The sequence below is a fragment of the Bufo bufo genome, chromosome 7 (assembly GCF_905171765.1).
Source record: "Bufo bufo chromosome 7, aBufBuf1.1, whole genome shotgun sequence".
Taxonomy (NCBI): domain Eukaryota; kingdom Metazoa; phylum Chordata; class Amphibia; order Anura; family Bufonidae; genus Bufo; species Bufo bufo.
In genome coordinates, this window is record NC_053395.1 from 65,717,348 (window position 1) to 65,744,145 (window position 26,798).

Below are 26,798 nucleotides of genomic sequence, written 5' to 3' on the forward strand. Positions count from 1 at the left end.
GGGTTGACCCATGAAAAATATTCTACATTTTTGGAATTTAATAGAATTGTAATTGTATGTAATTAAAAAAATGTAGCCTAGCCACTAGAGTTATTCAATGAAATCTATCTGCACAGCGCAACCTGCTTTTTGTTCTTTTACTAATTTCTCTGTCCACTTCACTGAGGTGGACGCACATGGTCAGTTCTATTCAATTGCCACCAGCTGCACCAAAAAGGACATGTACCCTGAGAAAGGACAACATCCTCAGCTGCCAGCCTGAAATAAGTATAGCAGAACAATTGGAGCAATAAATGGGGAGATCTTTGGATCCATGTGAGCTTCAGGATTGGTTCGAGCTTTGTTAGAAATGTAGCTTTGTTACATTGTCATGTAATATATGCTGGTTGATTTTCATTTATTTTATTTTTTTACATTAATCATGGAAAAACCCCTTTCAATTGGAAAAAGAACTGATTGCTCAGGCTTGTATCTATGAACTAATTGTAAAAAAAAAATTTGTAGGTGATGTAATGATTTTTTTTACTGGAAGTGTCGATCAAGTTGAACAGAAGAAGTTCCTTGAAGCAAAAGAGTTAATGCTTTATTACACCGGAAAACTGATACACACATTTGATTTATTACCATGGTGATTTCATTGAATGCTTACAAAGCAAGGTTTAAAGGTTGCACATCTCTGTGACATGATAGGTTAAACTTTCTGGAAGGGCAACATTTCACGCATCACCTTTCTACCCTTTTTTAACACTGCATACATATATTTTCATGTGATATCATGGCAAAAAGAAAAGTAAATTAGATTCACTAAAGATACATTTGATTACAGGGTTAATGGCAATTGAAAAATAGGTTTATTGGCGATGGGTAATGCACGTTAATGGCCCAACAGTAAAATGGAGGTCATTGTCAGTGAGCATTTAAGACTGCATCCATCATACTGACAAAAGCCTAATAACATGTTTATACCTTTAGTAACACGTCTTTACAACGCTTGCACATTTACTCTTTCATTTTTACAATATCTCATTTATTGCCATTGTATTTATGGCCAGGTAGGAACATAGCTGATAGTAAGCATTAATACACCTTCATAGAATTTTTCAGATTTGTATTTTGAGGATCAATAGACTTCAAATTTTCTGTGTTCTGCATTTGCTGCCAAGGTTAGGACATGATCTAGCCTTTGCATGTATAAATACAAGAAACAGAACTGGATCGCACATCCTCAATACTATGCTTTTATCTAACTGCTTCTCAGCATAATAAACATCACTTCTCAGCGTAATTTATCATATACCTACCCCAATGCTGCATGCTATACATGAGGCATTAGTATACAATTTGATCTAGCCTTTGCCGAACAGACACATGGATGCAGAAAGCATCCAGCCTGAGATATGAGGAGTAAAAGTCACCGTTCCCGCTCACCCTGCTGCCCAGTCTATGCTGGGGGTGATCTGTTAACTACTTTTCTCAAAGGGTAAGGGTAAAGGATAAGGGTAAAACTCTTAGGTGGTTAATTTTGATTTTGTATCAAAGTCGGCCATGCACATTCAATAGCTTTCGGCTGATCGATTAGCTGACATCTCTCTCTTCAGACTCCCCCATGCACATCCATGTTCGGTTCCACCGAATGTGTATGTGTGTTCAGTGGGCAGTGGGGAGACAGCTCAAGCCAGTTACCTCTGGCAGAAGCTTATCCCTTGAGAGAACAAGAGATCGGGCAAAAATATTCCCTTCACTCAATCCTTCTCTCCCCCAACATCATCTGTTGGGGGAAAGTTATGAGCATTTCACATATATTAAACTGCAACAGTTCTCTGGAATACCCTACTTCACACAATTAGGTTAACTCGCAACAACCAGACTTGCAGGTTGTGCACATTCATATAGCATTCCTTAATCTGTTCTCCATTCACCATTCTTCAACTTAATTCCTTACAACATGGATCAGCAACCTCCAACACTCCAGTTGTAGTTTCACAGCAGCTGTAAAGCCGAAGGTTGCTGAACCCTGCCGTAGAACCTGATCCCGCCATCCAACAATATCCAACACACCTCGTACCCTCTAATGCACTACATCTGTAAATACAGAGAGAATAGATGTTCACCAGTTCATTCAGCTTTAGATGTACTCATTCTGATGAGTGGATTCCTTACAGTAGATGTTTGTATGAGTGGCAAGGTAATTTTGGTAATATTTATTTTAGTTAATTGTCTTTACTAAATATAGGTTGGAGATCAGAAGCAATTATTCTCAACATTCTCATTTGCAACGGTTTTGACCCCTATGGGCACCCTCCTTCTGCTTGTAATCTAATACGCTGCTTTTTGAAATCCTTGTGGTTTTTAGGATTTGTTCATCTTAGAGATGAGATAATTGATTCTATTGATTTGGAATTCATTCAGAATTTCTTGTAAATCAGAGAGAAAGAAAGATCCACACGTAATATTCCACTTGAAAAGAGACTTGCAAACCAGTCTTTGTTCGAAAAGAAAGAACAAAATGTCCTTGTATTACACTTCTCCTTCCAAAAGAAAAATAAAACTGAGTCTCAAGAGAAAAATGGCTATCTGGCCTTTCTGAAGGGTTGGTGGAATGCTTTTTCTCATTAGGAAGACCACCTAGTATGCATGAGGGGTATTGTAGTCCAGCCATCACTGCTCTACACTTCAGGGAAACATATATGCTAATGAGTGCTCTTTTCTTTTTAAAATAAAAGCTAATTTGCATATCTTTGGCTTTCTGTGAGAGACATTCAAATAATTTTTTTTCAATGACTAACTGTACTATGGCTTTTCTCTGGCACACATCATGTTCCTGACCTCATGGACTTCTGGGCAGCCAGATTGGAACAATCGCTAGAACTTTCCCAGTTTGATCTTGCTGTACTGTCTTGTCCAGCCTCCACTGACATCTCAGAGAGGGTTTTCAGTATGACGGTTGGCATTGTGACACCCAAACTAAATAGATCTGCCATTTCTGATGGCTGCTATTTATTGTTGGCCACCTCATGCCACGGCTGATGCCTGCCTAATATCATGGTTCATACTGTATGGTTGGTGCTGTTGCTGATAAAGTTGCCATCACAGATGTTACTCTATCTACTTCCACTACCATTACCTCTACACAGCTGCTACTACTACTACTACTACTACTACTGCTACTACTACTACTACCACCCCAAAACAGCTGCACAAACATCAATTTTATTGTCTGTTCTATGCTATTGTCATGATCAGTGTGGGGGGAAACTCCATACTGAACACAGGAGGGAAGGGGAACAGTAACTGGGCCTGAAAACTAGTGAAGAAACAGGTCACCTCCTAGACGACCCTAATCTGGGCCCTAACTATCTATCAATATGAATAGACCTTGAAGGTAGTAATATTCATATGCAGTATACCTAGGCCTTTATATCCCTATAAGGCCCTGGAAAAGGTTAGGACCAGAGACAACCCATTCCTCCCCAGATGGACGAATGGAAGTCTCTGTATCAGACCCAGATACAAACAATAGGGAATATAACAAACGCAACACTTAATTTCTATAGAGACGGAGGAGCAGGAACACCAGAGACAAACTCACACCAGCTCAGCCAAACCCAAATGAAGCTATCTACCGCATAATCAGAAAGGTGGGGTGAGACTATAAAGGGTAGAAGTGATGACCACTGAGCAACAGCTGAGAAAAGGGAAATGGTCATTAACCCTATCAACACTGAATCAAGAGAAATCAAGGAGGCTGTTAGATTCCTCCATGCTCAGTCAATTTCCTTGATTTCCTGACATCAGGGACGTGAGAGCTATGCTGCTATTTCTGCCACTACTATTGCTGCAGCATGCCACTATTACCCCTACATACCTTACCCTTTCCAAATCCACAGTGTACTGTTGCTGCTCCCAAACAAAAAGGAAACATTTTCCAGGCTTTTTGAGCACAAATGGCTGTTTCTTTTGACATTAACACTTGTGTGTGTGTATAAACAGGGGCAATCACACGTCTATTCCCATTAAGGCATAATTTTTTTTAATGCTTGTTGAGAACACTTTTTCTTTTTTGATAATACCATGTGTTTTTCAACACCATCTGCCCCAAATAATGGACAATTTGTGGAACTTTTTTTAATTTTAAAAAGTATAGAAAATGCGATAGGACAGTGTGTTTGTTAACGAAATCAACCATGCGCTTACACAAAGGTATGTATGCTAGTGTCACTCTGTTATTATTTGCTATTGCTGTCATTGCATTAAATAGCTTAAGGCTACTTTCACACTAGCATTTTAGTTTTCCGGTATTGAGATACGTCATAGGTGCTCAATACCAGAAAAAAGCTCTTCAGTTTTGTCCCCATTCATTGTCAACAGGGACAAAACTGACCTGAACAGAACAGAATGCTCCAGAATGCATTCCGTTCTGTTTAGTTGCGTTCCCATACCGGAGAGCAAACCGCAAAATGTTGTAGTTTGCTTTCCGTATTGGATCCGGCATGACCCCCATGAAAGTCAATGGGGACGGATCCGTTTTCTCTGACACAATCTGCTACAATAGAAAACTGATCCGTCCTCCATTGACTTTCAATGGAGTTCATGACGGATCCGTCTTGGCAATAAGTGATGAGTGGCAGGGGCATTATTCGAATTCGCAATATTCGCCAAAATTTTGTAGAATATTTGTCATATATTTGTGAATTCGAGATTATATTCTTGATTGCAAAAATCAGCAATGTAATATTCGCGTAATATGCGCAAAATACAGGCGTTGGTCACCTATGCTACATTTTTCAAGCTGGTATAAGTTTCCTGAGACTGGAGAAAATGGTTGGCACGGCAGAACATTAGAATAGCTTTATATGCAGATAAAGTGCTCCAATATGTTCGCGCTTGAGAATTTTCGGCAATATCTGCTACACTATAGATTAATCTAACCTACACTGACTTTCTCCCCCTAACTATCTTAATTATATATGCAGCACGCCAGACCTGCAGGGTATAGCGAAGCGAGGTCACGGTTATGGGCAATCGAGGGTTGCTCACTGTATTGGAGAACCCTGGGCAGGCATGCGGCAGTGAAGGAGAGGTAGACACAGTTCCTCTGGGGCACACTCGGTATGTAGGGACGAGGCCTGATGGTGGATGAGGTGCCCTGGATGTTACAGGTATTTTGAGTGCCTGGGGCAAGGTCCCTGTTGGATTTGTGACGCCAGTGCCTGTAACGGTGGCACACCGATTTATAGTTGGAATAATTGAGGTACACAGGTGGTATAGTGAACCAAACGTTGCTTTACTTAATAGTCCAACTTTGTACATACAGATGGTAACACAGTCCTTTAGATCACAGCTTTACAAGCAGGCTTACTCCACAAGATGGCAGGTATTAATTATGCAAGATACTCAGAGGGTAAATCCACAATGCACTCAGAATCAGGTTGTACCTTTCCTCAGAAATAGCGTACACTGTCCTTTCTAGAACTCCTGTCTGGTTTCAATCCCAAGGCCCGGATGCCTAAATGGTGGCTTAAATCCTTGGTATATATATATCTTCCTCTCGTATTAAATCCTTGCTTTGCTTCCTATATAGCATCTGGCCATCAGTGTTACTTATCTTTGCTGGTAAGATCCTGACTGGTCTTGATAATGACTGTGGGTTTCTCCCAGGAGGTTCTGTCCTGCAACTGGGGTGTCTTCAGAGCTAACTAAGGCTCTCTTGATCCGCAGGTAGGCTAGGATCCCTCTACTAGCCTCCTGGTAACAACTAGTAGCCTGGGCTGTCTAGCTGCATGTCAGGAGGAGGCCCTCAGCTTGTCCCTGGCTGGTGCCTTCTAACTTCTGTCTCTGCAGACTCCTGACTCTGAACTCCCTCTCCCTGTCTAGGCCTGAACATTTATACTAGGGGCTCCCTATCTCCCTCTAGTGTCTGGGATGTCTAACTACACCCAACTAGGCCTGCTTACACATTACACAGGGGAATATTGCATATAAAAACACATTAGAAAATACATTAAATGCACAATTAGATATAACATTTCTTTCCCTTGTGAGTAGGAGTAACGCGCACACCAATTGACCCTTGTGTAGTGCCCACGCGTATCTAGTGGGACACTACATATCACCACGCTATAACGTTGCCAGTCCTCGGCGCAACATGGAGGGGCCCTGCCCAGCTGGATACTGCACCTGAAAAAGAGAAAATAATGCAAAGCAGGAAAGTTTCATCTACATTTGCAAGAATACATTACATGCATAAATCAGGCAGTTCCACTGGCTTAGGAACAAGTGACGGTGAAAAGGGGCGTCGTTCTCTTCTCTCAGGATAGTGTGAGGGAACAGGGGCGCTGACCTGGTGCAGCGTATCAGTGATACCAGGATAGTCCATAGATACCAACTAGGCCTGCTTACACATTACACAGGGGAATCTTGCATATAAAAACACATTAGAAAATACATTAAATGCACAATTAGATATAACATTTCTGTCCCTTGTGAGTAGGAGTAACGCGCACACCAATTGACCCTTGTGTAGTGCCCACGCCTATCTAGTGGGACACTACATATACACTGCTCAAAAAAATAAAGGGAACACTTAAACAACACAATGTAACTCCAAGTCAATCACACTTCTGTGAAATCAAACTGTTCACTTAGGAAGCAACACTGAGTGACAATCAATTTCACATGCTGTTGTGCAAATGGGATAGACAACAGGTGGAAATTATAGGCAATTAGCAAGACACCCCCAATAAAGGAGTGGTTCTGCAGGTGGTTACCACAGACCATTTCTCAGTTCCTATGCTTCCTGGCTGATGTTTTGGTCACTTTTGAATGCTGGCGGTGCTTTCACACTAGTGGTAGCATGAGACGGAGTCTACAACCCACACAAGTGGCTCAGGTAGTGCAGCTTATCCAGGATGGCACTTCAATGCGAGCTGTGGCAAGAAGGTTTGCTGTGGAGACACCAGGAGACAGGCCAGTACATCAGGAGATGTAGAGGAGGCCGTAGGAGGGCAACAACCCAGCAGCAGGACCGCTACCTCCGCCTTTTTGCAAGGAGGAACAGGAGGAGCACTGCCAGAGCCCTGCAAAATGACCTCCAGCAGGCCACAAATGTGCATGTGTCTGCTCAAACGGTCAGAAACATACTCCATGAGGGTGATATAAGGGCCCGACGTCCACAGGTGGGGGTTGTGCTTACAGCCCAACACCGTGCAGGACGTTTGGCATTTGCCAGAGAACACCAAGATTGGCAAATTCGCCACTGGCGCACTGTGCTCTTCACAGATGAAAGCAGGTTCACACTGAGCACATGTGACAGAAGTGACAGAGTCTGGAGATGCCGTGGAGAACGTTCTGCTGCCTGCAACATCCTCCAGCATGACCAGTTTGGCATTGGGTCAGTAATGGTGTGGGGTGGCATTTCTTTGGAGGGCCGCACAGCCCTCCATGTGCTCGCCAGAGGAAGCCTGACTGCCATTAGGTACCGAGATGAGATCCTCAGATCCCTTGTGAGACCATATGCTGGTGCGGTTGGCCCTGGGTTCCTCCTAATGCAAGACAATGCTAGACCTCATGTGGCTGGATTGTGTCAGCAGTTCCTGCAAGACGAAGGCATTGATGCTATGGACCGGCCCGCCTGTTCCCCAGACCTGAATCCAATTGAGCACATCTGGGACATCATGTCTCGCTCTATCCACCAATGTCACGTTGCACCACAGACTGTCCAGGAGTTGGCAGATGCTTTAGTCCAGGTCTGGGAGGAGATCCCTCAGGAGACCGTGCGCCACCTCATCAGGAGCATGCACAGGCGTTGTAGGGAGGTCATACAGGCACGTGGAGGCCACACACACTACTGAGCCTCATTTTGACTTGTTTTATGGACATTACATCAAAGTTGGATCAACCTGTAGTGTGTTTTTCCACTTTAATTTTGAGTGTGACTCCAAATCAAGACCTCCATGGGTTGAAAAATTTGATTTCCATTTTTAAATTTTTGTGTGATTTTGTTGTCAGTACATTCAACTATGTAAAGAACAAAGTATTTCAGAAGAATATTTAATTAACTCAGATCTAGGATGTGTTTTTTTTGTGTTCCCTTTATTTTTTTGAGCAGTGTATATATATATGTTAACTGTGTAATGTAATACAACAAAGCACAGAGCACAGCAATGGCACTGCTGTCTCTTTCATAACTGCAATAAACTTTAGAAAATGGCTGCTAGGGAGTTTCTTATATAATAAGGGGTGGGCAACTTTTCTATCGGTTGCTAGGGATGTTGCTAAGCTGTGACAAAGCCTTCTCATTGGCCCACAAGCTGGAAGAAGGGAGGGATGATCACCTGAAAAAAAAAAAAAAAAAAAAAGTGGAATCTGTGGATAACATGGATGTCACAGTTAAGGGGTGGGGGTCTGTGGATGGCACTGTTATGGGCTGGGGGGGGGGGGGGGGGTCTGTGGATGGCACTGTTATGGGGTGGGGGGGGTCTGTGGATGGCACATATATAACAGTGCCATCCACAGATCCCCCCTGTAACAGTGCCAGCCACAGATCCCCCCTGTAACAGTGTTCGTCATCCACAGATCCCCCCATAACAGTGTCCGTCATCCACAGATCCCCCCATAAGTGTCCGTCATCCACAGATCCCCCCATAAGTGTCCGTCATCCACAGATCCCCCCATAAGTGTCCGTCATCCACAGATCCCCCCATAAGTGTCCGTCATCCACAGATCCCCCCATAAGTGTCCGTCATCCACAGATCCCCCCCATGAGTGTCCGTCATCCACAGATCCCCCCATAACAGTGTCCGTCATCCACAGATCCTCCCATTACAGTGTCCGTCATCCACTGATCCCCCCCATAACAGTGTCCGTCATCCACAGATCCCCCCATAACAGTGTCCGTCATCCACAGATCCCCCATAACAGTGTCCTTCACAGATCCCCAGTAATAGTGCCATCCACAGACCATCATTAGTTCCAACCCCACCAAAAGCACACCTTTTGGTTAAAACATTTTTTTTCTCTTATTTTCCTCCCCAAAAACCTAGGTGAAAACCTAGAAAAATACGGTAGTTAATAGATATTTTCTAGCTTGTGACTTGTGCCACACACGTTTTTTGATATGATGCCCCCTTCTGCCCTATGATGATGTCTAATCTGCATCTGTTAATGAATAGCATTATTGATGTAAATGGCCATAGTAGCTAAAGGAACTGGAAGTAAAGGATGGACCTCACCTACAATCTTCTGTGTTTATTCAGGTGTGACAACTGAGTCATCAGACCTGAAGTGACAAGATTGTTGACCTGTTTAAACCATCCATAATTTGGATACCTCCTTTCCATCAATTATCTAACCCAGGGATGCCCTCCAGCTGTTGCAAAACTACAACTCCCAGCATTCCTGGACAGCCTACTGCTATCAGCCTGCAGCAGGGCATGGTAGGAGTTGTAGTTTTACAACAGCTGGAGGGCCGCAGGTTGAGCATCCCTAATCTAATCTAAAGCAGTGAGTCCTTGTTGATCATTTATCTTGATACCTTTTAATTGATCACTTGATATATAACTATGTCCATCCAGTTCAGCCTGTTATCCTGAAAAGTTGATACAGAGGAAGGCAGAAAAAAACCTCTTATTAGCTAATTTTCCTCATTTTAGGGGAAAAAATTCCTTTCCAACTCCAGTCAGGAAATCAGAATAAGTTCCTGGATCAACGAGCCTTCTCCAGAATTCTACTGACTGTAACCTGTTATATTATTACACTCCACATCTGTGGATGTAGTGTTTTTGGATTTTGCAAAGGCTTTTGATACTGTCCCTCATAGACGCTTAAAGGGCTTCTGTCACCCCACTAAATATGTCACCCCAACTATAATATGCAAATTACCTGCAGCCGCATCCTCCTCTCATAAAGATGCCTCCTCCTCATGTTGATTGACAGGGCCAGCTGACGCGCTCGTTCTCTGCTGGCGTTCAAAAATCTGGCGCCGGCGCCGTACCTGACTTCAGTCGGCGCAGGCGCACTGAGGGGAGGACGCTCGCTCGGCCGCTCCTTCCTCAGTGCGCCTGCCCCGGGTGTAGATGTGACGTCACCGGCGCAGGCGCATTGAGGATGGAGCGGCCGTGCGAGCGTCCTCCCCTCAGTGCGCCTGCGCCGACTGAAGACAGGTACGGCGCCGGCGCCAGATTTTGAATGCAGACAGGGCCAGCAGAGAACGAGCGCGTCCGCTGGCCCTGTCAATCAACATGAGGAGGGGGCGTCTTTATGAGAGGAGGATGCGGCTGCTACCAGCAAGTAGCCACCCTACTTGCTGGTAGACAGGTAATTAGCATATTATAAAAGTAAGTTTTTTGCAGTATCTACTGAACCAAAATGATTAATTACATTATGTATGGATAAATCGCAGTATAGGGATTATAAGTACCCCCCCCCCCAAAAAAATGACCCTTTAATAGGTAAAGTAAGGTCTATAGCCTTGGAAAGTATAGTTTGTAATTGGATTGAAAACTGGCTGAAGGACCGTGTCCAGAGAGTTGTGGTCAATGATTCCTATTCAGAATGGTTCCGGGTTATAAGTGGTAAACCCCAAGGTTCGGTGCTGGGCCCTTTATTATTTATTTATTAATGATATTGAGGATGGGATTAATAGCACTATATCTATTTTTGCAGATGACACTGAGCTGTGTAGTACTGTACAGTCTATGGAAGATGTCCATAAACTACAAGCTGACTTGAACACTCTGAGTGATTCGGCATCAACTATTAACTTGGCAAATGAGGTTCAATGTGGACAAATGTAAAGTTATGCATCTTGGTAGTAATAATCTCTGTGATTCATATTTCCTAGGTGATGTAGCACTGGGAGAGTCACTTATAGAGATGGATTTGGGTGTCCTTGTGGATGGTAGATTAAATTACAGCATACAATGTCAATCAGCTGCTTCTAAGGCCACCAGGATATTATCATGCATTAAACCAGGCATGGACTCGCGGAGCAGGTATGTAATATTACCACTTTACAAAGCATTGGTGCGGCCTCATCTGGAACATGCAGTTCAGTTCTGGGCACCAGTCTATAGAAAGGACGCTCTGTAGCAAAAAGTAGAGAGTAGAGAGACTAAACTGATAATATAGAGGGATGAAGGGTCTTAGTTATGAAGAAAGATAAAAAAAAATTTTTTAATTAATCTTGAGAAGAGACGTCTAAGGGGGGACATGATTAACCTATACAAATATATAAATGGGCCATACAAAAAATACAGTAACATAGTAACATAGTACATAAGGCCGAAAAAAGACATTTGTCCATCCAGTTCGGCCTGTTATCCTGCAAGTTGATCCAGAGGAAGGCAAAAAAAACCTGTGAGGTAGAAGACAATTTTCCTCACTTTAGGGGATTAAAAATTCCTTCCCGACTCCAATCAGGCAATCAGAATAACTCCCTGGATCAACGACCCCTCTCTAGTAGCTATAGCCTGTAATATTATTACGCTCTAGAAATACATCCAGGCCCCTCTTGAATTCCTTTATTGTACTCACCATCACCACCTCCTCAGGCAGAGAGTTCCATAGTCTCACTGCTCTTACCATAAAGAATCCTCTTCTATATTTGTGTACAAACCTTCTTTCCTCCAGACGCAGAGGATGTCCCCTCGTCACAGTCACAGTCCTGGGGATAAATAGATGATGGGATAGATCTCTGTACTGACCCCTGATATATTTATACATAGTAATTAGATCTCCCCTCAGTCGTCTTTTTTCTAACGTGAATAACCCTAATTTTGATAATCTTTCAGGGTACTGTAGTTGCCCCATTTCAGTTATTACTTTAGTTGCCCTCCTCTGGACCCTCTCCAGCACTGCTATGTCTGCCTTGTTCACTGGAGCCCAGAACTGTACACAGTACTCCATGTGTAGTCTGAAAAGCTGTTTCATGTAAAATGCGCTCAAAAGACAAGGGGGCACTGCCTCCGATTGGAGAGGAAAAAGTTCAGTCTCCAGAAGCGTCAACGCTTCTTTACTGTAAGAACTGTGAAGCTGTAGAATAGACTTCCTCAGGACGTGGTCACAGCAGGAACAGTGGACAGTTTCAAAAAGGGTTTAGATGAATTCTTAAAAGTAAAAAACATTAATGCTTAGGAAAACGTGTAGAAATCTGAGTCTCAATTCCTTTTGGGATTCGCATCCCCACCTATCCCTTGGTTGAACTTGATGGACACATGTCCTTTTTTAGCCGTATTACCTACAGTATGTAACTATGTAACTGGAATCTTAATATATTATAGTCACTATTTCCCAGGGCTCCCTCAACCTGCACATCTGTTGTTCTGTCAGGTCAATTGGTTAATACTAAGTCCAGTATGGCTGTCCCTCTAGTTGGGTTCTAAACCAGTCAGGAAAGGTAATTGTCTTTAGTTATTGCCAAGAACCTGTTTTCTTTATGAGGCCTATGGGTTTCAGTTTCCCAGTCTATATTTGGGTAGTTAAAGTCGCCTGTAATAACAACCTCATTATGATTTGCCACCTCATCTATTTCCCTTATTTGTAGATTTTCTGTGGACTCTATTATATTAGGTGGCTTTTCAAGTCTTTGGGGTCCGATCTGGTGTAGATAGCGTGGCTGATCACAGAGCTGTGGGATTCATGCTGCTGCGGGTCGTATGGATCCCACAGCTCTATGATCAGCCACGCTATCTACACCAGCTCGGACACCAAAAACTTGAAAAAGGAGCATATTCACTCCGAAACGCGTTGTCGCTCTGTACCAATCGAAAATAAAAAAATTATTTTATATACATCCAATGAGGTTGTGTATTTGCGCCAAGAGGTATCATATTTGTGCACTATCCTAGTACACATGCCCCCCACTGCACTCTACATCATTCCTCTGGAGGACCGGCAACTACACTTCCGTGGACTGAAAGATACCGGCAGCACCGACCCTTCGCCCTCACGAGTGTTGTGCCTGCGTATGCACAACACCAAAAGGTGAGTATAACGGCTAACACTTTTTTTTTCATAAACATCGTTTATTCTACATACTACCCTATGAGCGCCTTTCCCCTTTCTGCCACATTTACTAAAGAGTCTCATGTGGCAGTGGAGCTGCCACAGGGGCATTGAAATGGTGTTTTCTCACCCAGAGGAAGCTGGATGAGAAGAAGAAAGGCTGGGGAAATAGTGTTTTTCCTCAGTGTGTATCAGCCAGGCTGTTAATGAGAGGTAATTAGCAGCCAGCTGAAGAGCTCAGGTAAATGTTGACTGGGCTTCTCAATCAGGGCTCCCCTCTGGGGAAGGAGCAGGCTTTGCCAAGGCCTGTGGGAGCCGGGACTCTCTAACCCTGTGTGGGATAATCACTGAGTTGTGTTTTGGGGAGCTGGGTGGTAGACCCAGAACCTGATAGAGAGGGAAAATTACTGTGTAGTCAGTGGCCAGACGGCCGAGAATTTATGTTTATGATTTATGTTTTGATGCCTGAAAAGTGATAATAAAGCTGGTCGTGGCCAGTTTTTCACCCAAATCTGCAGTGTTGGAGTGGCTTCTTGAGGTGTTCCAACCGTCTAAGGTGAGAAGAACGCGATCCTGGAGAGCTAAGTGACCCCGAGTTGTTACTCTCCATATAGGACTAGTCTCTTCAAGGACATTCATTACCCTGCCTAAGTAAATTAAATTTAGAAACTCACAAGGCATCATTTTATATAAAACCAGAACATATCAGAAAATGAAATAGGAAATACAAGCAAACATTATTTGAATTTGCAACAACTGAGCAACTATTTTTCAACATGGTAAAGCATTCCATTCTTTACATTTATGTCCTGTGACCTTCAGTGGGAGGATAGTGTGCGAGAACAAGATGTACTGACTGCTTTGTGCTATCTGTGGATTACCATGACAGGGGTGGCAGTAGCAGTCCCACCTTGACTTTAACAATATGCCCATGAATTGATACACTTTATCATGTTAGGAAAGAACGAAGGGCACCATATAATCTCTGTTATGCATTTCCAACATTCATCAAATAAAGACATACAGTAGATAAATGTTTAATAGGTATGTTAAATAAAACCACCTACATAAAATGCAGTTACACAGATAAACCTACCTTAGAACATGTACAAATTCAACTTAAAGTCATAATTGAATAAATCTCTACTCTACATTTAATATTATTAAATGTAATAATTAGTATTAAGCGAATCGAAGCATCCAAAGTGGAATTCAATCCAAAGTTCAGGAAAAATTAGATTTTTCATAAATCCAAATTTCCTTGCGATTTCTGGTAACGAATCGTTTCTTTTCCCCTAAAATGGCAGCTGCACGTTTTACACAGTGAAAGTAAGAAGCCCGGGAACGCAAGTTCACCCATAATGCTGTGCAGCCAGCCAATCCGCTGTTAGCCACCCCACTGTGGTGTCACAGCCCTATAAAAACTTCATCCTGTGTGGTCTTCACCATTTCACTGTGAGAGACCTGGCAAGCAGGGCCGTTTCTGCAGTGAAGGAAAGCACTGATTTATGAAGGATGGAAGGAAATGTCACCACTTTTCTGGTAAAAATGTTTTTAAACAAGTTCCTGCTGCACACCGCTCTGGTCCTCTGCACTGCCTCCGCTGCCTCCATCTTCCAGTCCCCATGCTGTTTACACCTGGCAGTGCATTGCCATGGTCACTGGCAATTGGGGCAATGCGAAGGACTGGAGTGGTGGGGAGCAGGTGGGGCTATGCTGCCGCACAATATTTGGGAAAATTACTGGGAAAAAGTGTTCATAGGAGCGCTCATATCTTATATCTGGCCAGTATAATCCTGCAGCTGATCAGTCAATAAACAAGGAATTGATCATTAGTTGGCTGATTTGCATATTTTATCAGAAATGACTGTGGCAGCGATCAATCCTTCCCAGTCACTTTGCACTGGCTTGTGTAATAGGCAGATGAGGGCAGATCAACATTTTTTTATTTGCGGCCCCCAGACCACAAAAGATTGTGCACCCCTGCCTTAGAGGAAATCTGTCACCAGTAAATACACAGTTAAATCAGGCATAATGCCTTCTAGGGCTAGCACCGCTGAATTTAGTTAGCCACCCCACTGTGATGTCACAGCCCTATAAAAACTTCATCCTGTGTGGTCTTCGCCATTTCACTGTGAGCTGAGCATAGGGAGAGACCTGGCAAGCAGGGCCGTTTCTGCCATGAGGTGGCAGTTTTCAGTATATTTGAGGGGGTGCATCCACTCAGCAGTTAAACACTCCTGGTGGATGCCGCAAGTGTTCCCTTTAAGCTGCATGACCAGAGGGCATTGCTACTATAAAGGGGGCACAGACGGCATTGCTACTATAAAGGGGCACAGAAGGCATTACTACTATAAAGGGGGCACAGATGTGTCTGTTCCTGTGTGTGTGTGTGTCTGTCACTGTGTGTCTGTCACTATGTGTGTCTGTCACTGTGTGTGTGTGTCACTATCACCATGCCCACAGTGTTCCTATGTCTTGACGCAGCTTCATCAGGACGTTCTGTGTGGGGCAAGAAGAAGGAAGAGGTGGTAGCGCCGCTAGCATGGAGTCCAGTGGGAGAGGCACACTAAGAATGTAGGTAACACTACCACATGATCTGCACTAGTGTTATCTGTGGTTTTTCATAGGACTGCAGGTAACACTACCACATGATCAGTAGTGTTATCTGTGGTTTTACATAGGACTGCAGGTAACACTAACACATTATCGGCACTAGTGTTATCTGTGGATTTATATAGGACTGCAGGTAACACTACCACATTATCAGCACTAGTGTTATCTGTGGTTTTACATAGGACTGCAGGTAACACTACTACATTTTGTGTACTCAAATAGCCATCACTGTGTTATCTGTGCTGTTACATAGGACTACAGGTGACATCTACTATAGTATCTGTACTCAGAGTTTTATCGCTGTGTTACCTGTAGTGTTACATAGGACTGCAGGTAAAATCAACAACATTATCTGTACTTGTACCCCCCAGATGTGGCAGGACAGTCTCGGGGGATCAGTGGCTACTTGGCTTTCATACAATTTTTTAATGGGAGAGGGGCACCATTAAAATTTTTGCCTCAGGCAGCAGAAGAGCTAGAATCAGCCCTGCTGGCAAGCACACATACACTAGGGACAGTGTTGCTGAAAACAGTTTAAAAAAGAATATTGGATAGGGAAAGTGCAGGGACAGTGCAGAGGGAGAGTTTTTTGAAACTGTAGGGAGAGCATAGGGAAACAGCAGGGACAGTGCAGATAGAGTGTAATAATTGTGTGCATCTTGTTGAACTGCTGCGAAATTCATAATTAATCTGTTATTTTATAGATAAACTTCTTGTGCCTCAGTATTAAAGGACGGTCTAATTTCTCGTCGCTTGCATCCTGTTCATCTACTGCCACATGTATAGTTAATCCGTTACTTTACAGATAGACTTACTGTGCCTCAGTAGTAAAGGGCGGTCTAAAATCTCGCCGTGTTTATCTTGTTCAATTGCTGTGGCATTCATGGTTAGTCTGTTATTTTACAGATAGTTAATGTGCCAAGGAATTAAAGTGCAGTCTAATCTATCGCTGTGTGCATCTTGTTCAACTGCTGCCACATTCATAGTTAATCCGTTACTTTACACATAGACTTACAGTGCCTTAGTATTAAAGGTCGGTCTAATATCTCGTAGAGTGCATCTTGTTCAACTGCTGCAACATTCATAGTTAATCCATTACTTTGCAGATAGTCTTACTATGCCTCATTATTTAACGGTGGTCAAATATTGTATATCATCGCATGCATCTTCTTCAACTGCTGCCACATTCATAGTTAATCCGTTACATTACTGATACAGTTACTGTTCACTGTGGCCCAAAAAACAGATGCCTGGGCCTCCAAAGGAACGGGCAGTGGCAAAAATGTTGCTGCAGCTTGCACAAGTAGCAGCAGAAGAAGGGGGGGAAGGTGGTAGTAGCCACAGCAACAGGCCAGAGCTGCCACTGTCATCCTGCAGTCGTGTTTTGACCAACAATCCAGCTGTACTGAAATGGTTGATTTGCTCTTCAACATCATCTCAAGTGACAACGGATACACACAGCCAGGAATCAGTGGGTTCCTCTGACACCAACAGTTGGCATGGCCCAGGAACTGCCTATGTGCTCTCACCTGTTCTGAATCTGCCTCTTACTTTTACTGCTCCTTTTGCTAGCTATGTAATGTATGCTGCCAGCTCGGCTACGCTTTTCAGTGAGGATGAGCTTGTGAGGACAGTCAGCAGTTACAGACCAGCACAGACTTGGAGATGATGATGTAGCTGATCGCATGTGGGAGCCAGTTAAAGAGGGGCATCGTCATCATCAGATGGCGAGGGTAGCAATGTTCCTGTAACGGTCGCTTACACACACACACACGGGGGAGGGAAGTGACCACTGCGCTCCACCCTTACCCCTGGCCCTGCCTGCTTGCCTCGCAAGTCCTAATGACAGGGGACAACTGGACGGCAATCCCTAACTTGGAGTAAGTGCAGGGATGACAGACAGACAAACAACAGGACGTGAACGGACCGAGTCAATACCAGGAAAGCTGCAAAGTACAAATGGAGCAAGCAGAGAATTGTCAGGAGAAGCCGGGGTCATAAATACCAGGAGAGCAGAGAAGTACAAGAGGAGTCCTAAGAGAGTAGTCAGGTGGGAGCCGAGGTCACAATACCAGGACGGATGCGCAGTACAGGAGGATCAGGCAAAAGGATGGTCAAGGAACAGGATCAGGTAAGTATTCAGCAGTCCAACAAATACCAGGAACCTAGAAATTAACAGGCAACCTGTAGCCAGCAGGCTGCCTGTATTTATAGTGGGGAGTGAGGGTCATGTGACGTGGCCAGCGTCACATGACCGACAGACCAACCAGTCGAGCACCGAGTGATCAGCTCGGCGCTCAAGGCAGACTTAGGAGCAAGGAGCCACCCAGCTAGTAAAGCCGCCCTGGGAATGAGGTCAAACACAGAACCTCACTCCAAAAGCTAAGCAACAGTTCTGCGGGCAATGGGGGACCGAGTGCACCTTCGGAACCCCGTGACAGTACCCCCCCTTTTACGAGGGGCCACCGGACCCAAGACTTCAGGCGATGGCTTTTCAGGGTGTTCTAAATGAAATTTACGAACAAGTCTAGGAGCATGAACCTCCCTGGCAGGTACCCAAGATCTCTCTTCAGGTCCATACCCATTCCAGTGAATCAGGTACTGCAAGGAATTACGCACCTTCCTGACATCCACTATTTTAGACACCACATACTCGACAGCATCATTAACAAGAACTGGCGGAGGCGAGGCTTTTGATGGTACTACCGGTTCAAAATATTTTTTAAGCAGAGATTTATGGAACACATTATGAATGTGGAATGACTCAGGCAGCTCCAACCTAAAAGATACCGGGTTAATCACTTCCGTGATCTTATATGGTCCAATAAATCGAGGAGCAAATTTTTTAGAAGTTACCTTGAGAGATAGATTCTTGGAGGACAACCATACTTTATCCCCAACCTGAAAGTTTACCCCCCTTGAACGTCTCCTATCGGCCTTGAGTTTTTGAGAACATTGAGCCTTTTCTAGGTTCGATTGAACCCGGGCCCAAACTGTGCACAGTTCGGAGGAGAGTTTATCAGCTTCAGGGTTAGAGGAGGAGACGGACGACCCAGAATGAAAACGGGGATGAAAACCATGGTTACAAAAGAAAGGGGAGACCCCAGCAGAAGAATTGACACGGTTATTCAGAGCAAATTCAGCCAACGGAAGGAATTTGACCCATAATTGCTGGTCATCAGCAACATACAACCTCAGGAATTGTTCCACAGACTGATTAAGGCGTTCAGTCTGCCCATTACTCTCAGGATGGTAGGCGGAAGAAAAAGACAACGAAATTTTACATCTTTGACAGAAGGCCCTCCAGAATTTGGACACAAACTGCACACCCCTGTCCGAAACAATATTTTCCGGGATACCATGCAATCGAACAATTTCTTTCACAAAAATAGACGCCAGGGTTTTGGCATTCGGGAGTTTAGACAGGGGAATGAAATGGACCATCTTGCTAAACCTATCCACCACTACCCACACTACAGTCTTACCCTCCGCCAGTGGTAGGTCAGTTATAAAGTCCATCGAGATATGGGACCAGGGTCTACTGGGAATGGGTAGGGGTCGTAGGTTACCAGCAGGGCGAGTCCTAGGTGTCTTGGACCTGGCACAAACCTCACAGGCTGACACATAGGACTTGACATCCCTAGTTAGAGTGGGCCACCAATAAGATCTAGAAACCAGATCCTTAGTGCCCTCAACACCCGGATGTCCACAAAAGGCAGAATCGTGACACTCACCCAACAGCTGGAGACGAAATTGTACGGGAACAAACAACTTATCTGTTGGGGTGGATACCGGTGCCAGATGTTGTTCCGACCTAATGCGAGCCAAGATATCCTGGGTAAGAGCTGCTAAGAAGATTTTTGCTGGTAGGATGGATTCAGGTGGTACCTCAGTAGGTTGAAAAGCCTGGAAGCTCCGAGATAATGCGTCCGCCTTCACATTTTTACTTCCCGGCCTGAACGTGATGGAAAAATCAAAACGAGTAAAAAACAGAGCCCATCTGGCTTGACGGGGATTCAACCTCTTAGCAGACTCGAGAAACATAAGGTTTTTATGGTCAGTGACAACAGTTACACAATGCCTTGCCCCCTCCAGAAAATGCCTCCACTCCTCAAATGCCCATTTAATGGCCAGCAGCTCCCTATTCCCTATGTCGTAGTTTCTCTCCGTGGGAGAGAATTTCCTGGAGAAGAAGGCACATGGTCTCAGATTAGTCAGGCTGGCAGGACCTTGTGAAAGAACTGCTCCTGCGCCGTCCTCGGACGCATCCACCTCCACAATAAAAGGTCTCTCCTGATCAGGCTGGATCAGAATGGGAGCGCTACTGAATGCCTTTTTTAATTTTTCAAATGAAGAAATGGCCTCAGTAGACCAATTCTCCAAACCCGCCCCTTTCTTAGTAAGGTCGGTCAACGGTTTAGCAATTACAGAAAAATTCATAATAAATTTACGATAGTAATTGGCGAAACCTAAGAACCGTTGTAAGGCCTTTAAGGATGAAGGTCTTACCCATTCCTTAATTGCTAGTACCTTACCAGGATCCATCTTGAAAGGTGTGAGGAGTCAGAACATGCCCTAGAAACAGAATCTCCTGCACACCAAAGACACATTTCTCTTGTTTAGCGGATAGCTGATTCTCCCTCAACACCTCTAATACTTGTCTAACATGAGACACATGGGATTCGAAGTCAGGAGAGAATATCAAAATGTCGTCAAGATAGACAATAACAAATTTACCTAAGAACTCCCTAAGAATGTCATTCATGAAGTTTTGGAACACAGCTGGGGCATTGCTGAGTCCAAAAGGCATCACCTGATATTCAAAGTGTCCTACCGGAGTATTGAACGCCGTCTTCCATTCGTCTCCCTCCTTGATTCGGATTAGATTGTATGCCCCTTTCAGGTCAATTTTGGAAAACCAGGTTGCCCCCAGGACCTGGTTAAATAAATCCGGAATCAATGGGAGGGAGTATTTATTCTGGACAGTGATTTTATTTAATCTCCGGTAATCGATACATGGCCTAAGACCACCATCTTTTTTCTTAACGAAGAAAAACCCCGCCCCCATAGGAGAGACAGAAGGTCTAATATGCCCTTTACCAAGGCTCTCCTTAATATAATCTTCCATGGCCTTGCGTTCGGGCATAGAAAGATTATAAATTCGTCCTTTAGGAAACTTGGCCCCCTCTACTAGCTCTATGGTACAATCATAAGGTCTATGGGGGGGTAGAACCTCCGGGGTTGGTGATGAGAATACATCAGAATATTCTCTAACAACAGAGGGTAAAGTATCAGACTTTACTGAGACCCCAGCCTGTACCACGGACAGGCACGAGTCACACTTAGGCCCCCATCTCACCAACTCCCCATTGGACCAATCTATAGTGGGGTTATGTAGTCGGAGCCAAGGCAACCCTAGTACCACCTCAGCAGGTAGGTTCTCCAGGACTAGAAGCGAACATCTCTCTGAGTGGCACACACCCACGGTTAGAGAAATCTCCGAGGTACATAAGCTCACCGTACCACCAATAAGAGGAGTAGCATCAATAGCCATGACATGGATAGGAGTTGGTAAGGCAAACATAGGAATACCCAATCTAACAGCATACTCAGAGTCAATAAAGCTAACCGCTGAGCCAGAATCAATAAAGGCCTTACCCGGCCATTTATCTACTCCCAGAGAAATCGTAATGGGTACCGAAAGCTTACATTTAGAAAATTCAGGGTGTACCTGGTCTTTAGGTTGCCTTGCCTTAGGAGACTTGACAGAGAGGACCTTCTTAGGACACTGGTTGATCCAATGGTCAGAATCTCCACAGTAAAAGCATTCTCCACGTCTGCGGCGAAGATTCCCTCGGGTCATGCCAACCTGCATAGGTTCCTCGGTGGAGACCTCAGCATTGTCTCTGGGATAGGCCTCTGGCTGGACCACCATCTGGGAAGAGAACTGTTGTTCCTGTCGTCTCTCTCTAACCCGTCGGTCAAGTCGGACAACAAGGGTCATCATCTCCTCTAAGGTCTCCATCCTGAGGGGACACACCACTTTCTGAATTGGGTGCAATAATCCTCCGCTGGTAAATTGCCCTGAACCAGTGCCTTTAGGGCCGTCTTGGCTACTAGAGCCCTGTCTGGTTCATCATAGAGGGTACCTAGGGCCTGAAAGAACCCCTCCACAGAATATAAACAACTGGCGCCAGCAGGTAAAGAGAACGCCCAGTCCTGGGGATCACCCTGTAATCGGGAAATGATAATGCCCACGCGTTGACTCTCGGGGCCAGAGGACACGGGGCGCAAACAGAAGTAAAGTTTGCAACTCTCCTTAAAAGAGAGAAACTTCTTCCGGTCTCCAGAAAAGGTTTCTGGGAGCTTAATCTGGGGCTCAAAATGCGGAATGGAGGCCTGAGGAGTGGAAGAGCCTTGCCCTAACTCAAAAGAGCTGAGTTTTTCCCCTAAATCCTGCACCATCTGCGTCAGATTAGAGACATAGTCAGTCAGGGTCACCAGAGGATTCATAATACAGTGGTTATTGGGCCTGTTAATCTGTAACGGTCGCTTACACACACACACAGGGGGGAGGGAAGTGACCACTGCGCTCCACCCTTACCCCTGGCCCTGCCTACTTGCCTCGCGAGTCCTAATGACAGGGGACAACTGGACGGCAATCCCTAACTTGGAGTAAGTGCAGGGATGACAGACAGACAAACAACAGGACGTGAACGGACCGAGTCAATACCAGGAAAGCTGCAAAGTACAAATGGAGCAAGCAGAGAATTGTCAGGAGAAGCCGGGGTCATAAATACCAGGAGAGCAGAGAAGTACAAGAGGAGTCCTAAGAGAGTAGTCAGGTGGGAGCCGAGGTCACAATACCAGGACGGATGCGCAGTACAGGAGGATCAGGCAAAAGGATGGTCAAGGAACAGGATCAGGTAAGTATTCAGCAGTCCAACAAATACCAGGAACCTAGAAATTAACAGGCAACCTGTAGCCAGCAGGCTGCCTGTATTTATAGTGGGGAGTGAGGGTCATGTGACGTGGCCAGCATCACATGACCGACAGACCAACTAGTCGAGCACCGAGTGATCAGCTCGGCGCTCAAGGCAGACTTAGGAGCAAGGAGCCACCCAGCTAGTAAAGCGCCCTGGGAATGAGGTCAAACACAGAACCTCACTCCAAAAGCTAAGCAACAGTTCTGCGGGCAATGGGGGACCGAGTGCACCTTCGGAACCCCGTGACAGTGCCTGTGAGACAGCAGGCTGGAAGCAGTGGGAGATCTGCAGCCAAATGTGGGAGGAGTACACACTCTGCTAATCCAGAGACTACCTGTGGAGAACACACTAGCAATGCACGGATTCATAAAAGCAGCGTAGGGCAGGCATCACTCAGTGGTGGAGGGAAAATGCCATACTCACCTGTGTGGGAATTTTTCACCAAGTTGCTAGGGGACGTAAGCATGGCGGTATGCATGATGTGTGGACAGAAAGTGAAACACGGCCAGGGTGCTAATATTGGAACGACAGCCCTGCGTCAACACATGGAAGCGTCACAAAAAATTGTAGTGGGAAAACCATGCCACTCATTCAGTGTTACAGCCTGATGCAGCAACCGTTGCATCTCCCACCGGCCTCACCTTCTCTCCAGCAGTCAGGGCTCGACAACCTCAGCAAAAGGAACCTGTTGTTCCTTCCCATTGACTTATTTGTCATCTATTGCTTCTGATGCTCCCCCTCCTCCCCTTCCTATTCCTCATCATTGTTTTTGACAGCAATTGATCACTGAGGCGATTGCAAAAATACAACAGTATGCGTACACTCAACCAACTGCGCAGAAGTTGAACATGGATCTAGCCAAGTTGCTGGTACTACAGTCCCTCCCTTTCCATGTAGTTGACTCTGCCATTTCAGAGAGTCCCAAGCTGACATTACTTTTCTAAAAAAGCTGTACTAGCCCTGCACACGTATGTTGAGCAGAAGATTGGCTAGTCCTGGGGCCTCTCGTTGTCCGGTAGAGTTCACGCCAATGCTGATGTATGAAGTTTTAACTGTGGTCATGGAAAATATATATCGTTCACAGCCCACTGGGTAAATGTCGTTCCAGGCCAGGCACACCAACAACTTGTCCAGGAATTGGCAATGCCACCTCCGTGTTGTAATCATGGGATTTCTGCTCCAATGTCCTCCTCTGCCTCCTCACCCTCCACCTTGTCTTCATCCCCCCCTCTAGGCACAGTTCACAGTGATCCCCCATCATATCACTATGCAAAGCTAGGTGTTGTCACTTGGTTCTGCACCTGGTCAGCCTTGGCAAACTGAGCCACACTAGGGAGGAACTGCTGTGCCCCAACTGGAGATAGGAACAATGGTTACTGATAACAGGAAGAACATTTTGTCTGCACTGTGTCAGGGAGGACTGAACTGCAAGAGCTGTTAAAAATGTCCAGGAAATTGTGCATGCACTTCAGCCACTCTTACCCTGAAAAACACACCCTCCTTGAGCTGCAAAGGCAAAATGCTTTTCCCCAACATCGCCTCATATGCAATGTTAACTTTCCACCCATTGGAACTTTACGCTACCTATGTTAGACTGCCTATACGAGCAGACAAGTCTACTTCCCAGTGTAGCTTCTCACACTAGCGTCGCTGGATTCCAGCAGGCAGTTCCGTCAGATACGGCAATCTGTATGCAAACGGATACCATTTGTAGATGGATCCGGATGCGGATCCTTCTCACAAGTTTATTGCAATACTGGATCCGTCTCTCCGGTTGTCATCCCAAAAAAATGGATCCGGTAATTATCTTTTTCACATTTAAAAAAATGTACTAAATAAAAGAGTGTTCACTGTCCCGCAACAGTCTTTTTATGACCCTTGGGGGACATATTATGTGGCAAAAAGATATTTAACAAATAATAGAAAATTCTACAAAAAAAAATAAAAGAATAAAATAAAATACAAATAAAATGAAATAAAAAGAAAATTAAAAAAAGAAAAAAATAATAAAATTCAAATAAAATAAAAAATAAAAAGGAAAAATGTTCATTGTCCTCCAACAGTTTTTTTTGTGACCTCTTGTAATATAAATAATGTCCCATATTATGTGGCAAAAGTATATATAAAAAAAGTAATAAACCAATTATAAAAAAATAATACAATATAATAATAATAAAATGTAATAATACAATATTACTAAAATACAAATAAAAGGAAAAAATAAAATAGGTCTTTTTATGACCTATTATGTAGCAGAAATATATTAAAAATGAAGTTAAAAAAAGATAATAAAAAAATTAAAATACATAAAAGAAAAAACACCCACACCAACCAAAACCGTCACCATTACCGCCCCATTCACGTAAAACTATGCATATTATATAACAAAACGGCCTACACAAAATAGGGAACTAATTATAATAATTCATTTTGGTGTCAGTTTGCATATTTAAAGAATAAAAAGCTTTAGTTTGAAAAAAATACATTTTAAAAACGTTTTGTATAGTTTCCCCCAAATAAAAATTGTTTTGGTAGTCCAACAAATAATAGATTTTTTACAAACGTTTGAACCACCACGTGCGCTAAATAAATAAAAAAATGTCTGGTCATTAAGGCCTTTTCAGGCCTGGTCATTAAAGTGTTAACCAATAAGCGCCTTCCCCACTAGCAAGGTAAAGTTCTTACTGGTTACTGCAGGGCACCTATAACTGGATTGGCAGGAAATGGTGGTAACCAGTGACCTCCATCCTCTGCAGTGAAGGAAAACACAGATTTATGAATAGGAGGCAGGATGGAAGGAAATGTCACTTTTCTGGTAAAAATGTTTTTAAACAAGTTCCTGCAGCATGGCCTATGAAATTGAAGATTCATAATTACCTGCTCCACACCGCTCTGGTCCTCTGCGCTGCCTCCTCTGCCTCCATCTTCCAGTCAGGGCCGGCCTTTGGGGTGTGCGGGCTGTGCGGCCGCACAGGGCGCCATAGCAACAGGGGCGCCGGTCGGCCGACAGCTCGCAATGTAATATGCGGCAGGCGAGGCGGCACTTGTGTTCTCCATCGGGGCGGGGTAGGCCCCCCGCCCCCTCCATCTCCCCCTCCCCTGTCTGACCTGATTCCTCCTCCCCTGTGTCTGACCTGTCACCTGATGATCCTCTGTGCCGTGCGTCTGGCACGTCTGCACCATTTCACAGTTCACACCGGCCAATCAGCTTTTCGCAGCGCAAAGATCCTGCTGCTGATTGGCCAGTGTGTAGGACTGGAGCAGCAGGCGCTCCGCTCGCATCCCGCTTGTTCCTGTGTCACTTACCACGTCAAGGTCTGCCGACTACAGCCCGCCCCAGCCCAGACAGACTGAAGGACTGCTCCGGAGACTGTCGAACCGGACTATAAGGTAAGTTACCTTATAGTAATTTACATGCACTAGAAAACTGATCCATACCCTGCCCAATTTAGCAAAGTGGCAAGACTAAGCAAAAAGTCACAATTGTTTGAGCAAAACAAAGCTTGTGCAAAAATATGTGGCTTCTTAGTGCCACAATTCTGGTGCAGGGGGAATGATAAATCTTCCCATTGTGTTTTCTAGCACCTTCTGAACTATGTTATAGGCACAGGTGCTAACATTGTTGTGCCCATGGAGGGAAAAGTAGGGTAAATTAATGATGGCACACCAGGGCCGGTGTAACGTTATACTTCCCTACCTCGTGAGATTTCCCTACTCTCGTCACTTCCGGTCGCACCAGACATGACGTGAGGAGGTGTTCAGCACCGCGCAGGCACACAACGACGGGTTAGGGAAATTTCACAGCAGAGTGCGCATGCACCGGGAGCCTGCAGCGCCGCGCAGGCGCACAGCGACGGGTTAGGGAAATTTCACAGCAGAGTGAGCATGCGCTGGGAGCCTCGCCGGCGGTTAGGGTAGGGAAAAATTATGGGCCAGTGCACAGGCGCGGTGATTGGATGGATGTTCTCAGCTGGACACGTACGTAATTTTTCCCTTCCCTAACCGCTGGTGAGGCTCCCGGTGCATGCGCAGTGTCGGCCGGTGTCCAGCTGAGAACATCCATCCGATCACTGCGCCTGTGCACTGGCCCATAGTTTTTCCCTACCCTAACCGCCGGCGAGGCTCCTGGCGCATGCGCACTCTGCTGTGAAATTTCCCTAACCTGTCGTTGTGCGCCTGCGCGGCGCTGCACAC